Source organism: Salvelinus alpinus, chromosome 4 (assembly GCF_045679555.1).
Source record: "Salvelinus alpinus chromosome 4, SLU_Salpinus.1, whole genome shotgun sequence".
Classification (NCBI taxonomy): Eukaryota; Metazoa; Chordata; class Actinopteri; order Salmoniformes; family Salmonidae; genus Salvelinus; species Salvelinus alpinus.
The window spans coordinates 51,077,623-51,083,622 of record NC_092089.1 but is presented as its reverse complement, the minus strand read 5'-3'; the positions used below and the strand labels follow the sequence as shown (position 1 = coordinate 51,083,622).

Sequence of the window (6,000 nt, the reverse complement as noted above, 5' to 3'; positions counted from 1 at the left end):
GAGACGCTTTGGCTGTGTTTAGACAGGCAGCCCAATTCTTATATTTTGTTTCACTAATTATTATTTTGACCAATCAGATCAGCTCTGAAAAAGATCTTATGTGAAAAGAGCTGATGTGATTGGTCAAAAGACCAATTAGTGGAAAAATATCAGAATTGGGCTGCCTGTGTAAACAGCCATAGTCTGTAATAATGATCATTTTTATTGGATTCTTTTTATAATTTTTTCCCATCTACCTAAAGATTGTAACCTTCCACATTCAAAAGACCTATTCAAATCATGCTTTACAGCTTACTTGCTTGCAACAAAAATGGACGGTTAAACCACATACATAGAACACTGTTTAATATTGATGGGTTAAACCACCACAGTACTGTCGCTGAGCAGACATTTCTATCCAATCAGCTGGTGTAATGAAGCAATTTGCCTAATGGGTGAGTAAATTAAATGTTTGGGTGTGGTTTCCATGATGACCAGCTGTCCGTAATTAGTTAATCAAGACAAGCAAGGGTTGAGGCTCAGAGTGGCTACATATGTCAAGAGGTTGTAAGGTACTTCAATCATTTGGTCATCAGGTAGTTGGTGTCCATATCACAGAAACAATGCATCGAGCTCTGACCATATATCTAAGGTAAAACTTGTGGCTCTTTAAAAATGTTTATCTTATTAGATCATGTATTTGTATTGAATGTCTTTCTCTTGCAGTGTTGATGAGCTCTGTCTTTGCTGGAGGTTCCTGGTGTGCCAACACGGCAAGAGGTACTCTGTGTGTCCTAAATGTTGTTGCTAAATGTCATATTTTGGCTTTAGATGCGTACACTAACATTTCTGTTTTGTTGCTGTCTTTTCACTTTAGCCCGAGCAGCTGCCCTGGGTTTGGACCTCCCTAGGACCCAGTTTGTCCCTTACTATCTTCGACCAACACGCCATAGAAGTTTTGATCCCATAGAAACCCACTATGAAAATAATTATGGCCCCAAAGAAACTGAGTTTGAGCCTATCCTTCTGCACAATGGTAAAATTCAAAGGGATGGATATCCAAGTGACTGGGCCTATGGACAAGTCTTCCCCAGAGGCTTTCAACCCAAACCGTCTACACTAAACTACCACGCTTCTGATCCCAGTTTGGCTGACTCCTCTGTCAGCCATTCTGTCTACACTCCCAAGGGACAATTTGTTAGCAGCCACAAGCCCAACTTTGAGCAGGTCAAGAATTCTGTGCCTCGACCAAATGTAATGGTAGCCCCTAGTCAGTTTGAGTACTCAGACAAAGTGGACAATCGAGGCTACTATAAGCCTGTTGTCGTTCAGCCAGTCGCCGGCAGACGTAGAACAGCCCAGAGTGTGGTTTCACGACCCCAGAGCAGAGGTGTTGTACCCTATGGAAAAAGTATCCTGTGGTCATGGCCACAGTAGAGGCTTTTCCTCTAAATCCGCTCCACCATCCCAGAGTGTACTCATCAGCACCCGAGCTAAGAAAATTCTGTTCACAGGCCATGGTGCTGTCCATTCTGTGATCAAAGAGCTGAAATATGAAGCAGTTTGATGAAGTGCCAGAAAAAACAGGGATCCGGTTGGTTAAGATCCTAACGGACAAACTTTCCTTTGCAAACTACCTTTGTCTGAGGAGCCAACCATACCATTGGTGAGCAAATCGGTGACATTATGCACTTTTCAAGGGCAAAACATGTACGCTGTGTTTGTATTCCAGTACATTTACTTATCCTTGACATCACTGTTCTGAATAACTATTTGGTTATGGCTCTTCCCCCACTGTCCAGTGTTTATCCTTCAAATAAAATGCCCATTATGTTTTGAGATGATTTCTTTTGATTACTAGGAAAAATTCAACTGATAGACCAACAATTTGCTACATTTATAGAATTTTGGTTTAAGACAAGTTATCCAGCAGTAAGCGATGCACCAGAAGTGTAGTTTAAAATATGCACTTTGAACAGAAATAAGATGTCCTTTTGATAAACTGTTCCGTTTGCTCGTTGACCTACAACTTTTGATCACCTTAAGTGAGTGTGTCCCTGTAAACCAATAGAAACTCAACCAGAGGTTGTATCCAATCTAAATATCTACACCAAAGATGGTGGATAAATTAAGATTGTTCACTCAAGCTGTTTAAAAATATAAATAAAATATTCCTCTACGTGGGTGTTCCCCCTCTTGTGTGAGCATGCTTTCCTAAGGGAGCTTACAGTTTCTCCATATTAGAGCCCCACAGTGGAGGTGGCATAATACCCATGTATATCTCTCTCGGACAAGGTGACTTTTATCAATATATTCGGCTCTATTTACTTATTTGAAAATGCTAATTAGCATCAAAGTAGACATCATGCAAAACTACAAATCCCTGCAAGCTCCTGCATGTCATCTCTAGCTGACATCTTTGCTAACAGCTATTGTGTCAATTTAAAACTTGCACAAGACAGTTCATAGAATTGTCCATTTACAGAAAAGTAGCCAATTTATTCATTACTACATTTAGCTAAAATGAGAGTGGTGTAAAAATACTATAAAGTACTACTTAAGTTGTGTTTTGGGGAATCTGTACTTTATATTTTTGACAACTTATTTTATTTCATTACATTCCTGAAGAAAATAATGTACTTTTCACTCCATACATTTTCCCTGGCACTCAAAAGCACTCATATTTTGAATGCTTAGCAGGACTGGAAAATGGTCCAATTCATGCACTTCTTCCTCTAATCTGGTAGACTCACTATACACATGTGCTTCATTTGTAAATTGTGTTGAAGTGTGTTAGAGTGCCCCTGGCTATCCATAAATTAAAAAAATATCTAAAACTGTGGTGTCTGGTTTGCTTAATATAAGGAATTTGAAATTATTTCTATTTTTACTTTTGATAATTAAGTATATTTAAAACAAAATACTTTGACTTTTACTCAAGTAGTATTTTACTGGGTGACTTTTACTTGAGTCATTTTCTATTAAGGTATCTTTACTTTTACTCAAGTATGGCAACTGGGTATTTTTTCCACCACTTATATAGTTAATCCAGAGATTCCTACCTTTTCCTCGATTTGGCAGTCTCGTGTAAATCATCATTGCATTTGTAGTTCTTTCTGATAGACGTATTAGCAGCTAATTAACATTTTCTTTTTGGGGGATAAACGCAGGTGAATACATTGCGAAGTCACCTTGTCCTAAACCTAGAGAGATTTACATGGTTATCAAAACGTCACGGCCAGGGTAAGCCTACACCAAACACAGCTTTTATTTTAAGTGTTTCTAAAATCCCCTATGGGAAAAATGAATGTTGGAAAAACGATTGAAACCATTTCCCTATTTGACCGCTAGGTTTTATGGTTATTATGACTCTTACTGTGGTACTCTATATCTGGTATGCTCACATGAGCGAGGGGAACAGCTGGCTCTGGTCTACTTATTGTCCCCAAAGTTGCCAGGATATCATGTGCATCACAGTTATATCTGTACACTCGTAGCAAGCCAAGCAGTACAAAACTTCTATTAGATCAAATAAGTGACACGTATCAAAATAGCAATATTTTTATCTTGACTAAATTCAACTCTCATTGCCCCCCATACAAAAACTCCTCACTTGCTTAATAATTAATGATCTGCTTAATGTGGACAGAATTTGAGCAGAGTACATCCTCTCTCTTAGCCTCTTCCTCTCTGCCTACACTTCATTAACCTCAAATGTATTTGCTTTAGGACTCACATGATCTACTGTCAAATGTGTCCAACCGTACTGATCTCAGAATGCTTGATGCTACCAGAGTGCCATCTATTGGTGTAAGCAAGCTGGTGTCATATTGGATTACACTGCTGTCCAACCAGTACTGTGAATCAAACATATTACCCTTGGCAAATACCATAACATCAGTCTCTTGCTTTACCAACAGGATTATGATGTTAATTTCACCAAGTCGACTTGATCTTTCAAAGGCTCAAGGTTTGTTTTCTGACTTTTAACATTTGAACAAAGGCATACATTCATTTGCTTTACAGAGTTCTTCAGAAATATCTTATGGGAGTTCAAGATGTTTAGATTCACTGCATAGGCATTATACAACATGTTAAAGGGACATTACACTCCAAAATCAAACTTTGCCACTTTTTTTCAGACCTTAAATTTGTACTTCTGTTGGTATAAGTCCACTTCCCACTGGCCATATGTTTAGTAGATCCAGGACAGTATAGTGACATTAAGGACAATATACAGTATGAACATTTCTTTCTGCCTTTTTGAATGGAGAGCAGGCATGAGAAACACAATTGAATTTGCCATTGGTGTGATTAATTAAAGCAAGGCTTCCATTCCCTTTGCCTTCAGTGAAAGGACCTCACACGTCACTCCCAGCTTTCATCTCTCCCTGAAAAGCAGTTTGAGGAGTGCAAAGAAGGAGAGACAGATAAGGTTACACTGAACGCGCCATAAATCAATCTCAGGCGCGCAAAGAGAGCCAGCTATGAACACTCATCCAGAACGCAAATAGGAAAGTAAGTGACAGAACAAAGTGAAGCAATTAACTGGGTTTTTAAAGGAGGGGTGCGCAGGAGAGTGTGGTCATACATCATTTGTCAAATGGGTGGTGTGTGGGCAGGCGTGAAGGGGTGAGGGACCTGTCATCCACTAGGTGGGATGACTAAGTGAAAAACACCTGGTGAAGGTACACCTGGCTCGAAGTTACATGCTTTATCATCTCTGCACCCAGAGACAAATATTTTGTGAGCTGGCCAGCTACTCCATGTTAAGACTCTCATGGGAAACTACGTTCTTAATTATACCGACAGTATTTTGATGGGTCATTTTGTTGTCACTCACAATATTATCTCACCAAACTTCTGTACCTGTACCTTTCATGTAATCTTAACCTATCATACATGTGGGTGCATAAACTTCACTTCCTCTAATTGAAGTGTGACAACAGCTAAACTGTCACAGAGACGGAGTATCCCTGAAACAACACATAAGACAAAGCAAAGAAAATGAATCGTCAACTACTAGTTGTCTAATCACACAGCGAAATTAGTGCCACACAGTATCTACTATATGACACCACCAGTATGCTTCTGTTTCCTCTCGATCAATGAATTAATGACCCGGTTCCCTCGTACAGCACAGGGAGAGACTACATTGGTGCTGTTGGAGCCAACCTCTGCCTAACCTGAGTGAGGCTAATTAAGCACACTTGTTTCACAAACACGACAAACACTCTTTTATTAGTACTGTGACTCACTCTCACACACCATGTGACTCATGCTTCAGGGGAGCCATCCGTATGTAAGTATATGTGTGTGTGTGTGTGTGTGTGTGCATGCACACTCGCTTCAGTGTGTGTTTGTGTGTATGTATTTCCAGAGAGGTGACAGGCTCTCCAAGCCCTCCAGTGGAGCACTTCTCATCCCCATAACTAGGGAAAGGAAAGGACAACATTATAGACAGAGCTTATTATGTAAAGGACGTTGTTTTTTTTACTCTGGGCAGGCATATGAGTGGACATAGCCTGAGAGATGGAGGCTGAGTCCCAAATGGTATCCTCTTCCTTATGTAGTGAAATACTTTGGACCAGAGCCTCATGGGCCCTGGTCAAAAGTACTGCGTTATATCGAAAATCAGGTGCCATTTGGACGCTGGCGGAATTTATATGGGCCATATACACTGAGTATACCAAACACTAGGAACACCTTCCTAATATTGAGTTGCAGCCCCTCCCCACTCACATCTCCCCCTTTTGCCCTCAGAACAGCCTCAATTCGCCGGGGCATGGACTCTACAAGGTGTCGAAAGCATTCCACAGGGATAATGGCCCATTTTGACTCTAACGCTTACATTTACATTTAAGTCATTTAGCAGACGCTCTTATCCAGAGCGACTTACAAATTGGTGCATTCACCTTATGACATCCAGTGGAACAGCCACTTTACAATAGTGCATCTAAATCTTTTAAGGGGGGGGGGGGGGGGGTGAGAAGGATTACTTTATCCTATCCTAGGTATTCC

General features: G+C 40.3%; 1 long non-coding RNA gene across 1 annotated transcript; it reads left to right on the top strand.

Annotated features, from left to right (window-relative positions):
* The first annotated feature begins 453 nt into the window (after positions 1–453).
* Positions 454–1,818, top strand: LOC139573888 (uncharacterized). The gene is made up of 3 exons (XR_011674665.1): positions 454–631; positions 706–759; positions 857–1,818. It is a non-coding gene; the product is annotated as an uncharacterized lncRNA (long non-coding RNA).
* Positions 1,819–6,000: the final 4,182 nt, after the last annotated feature.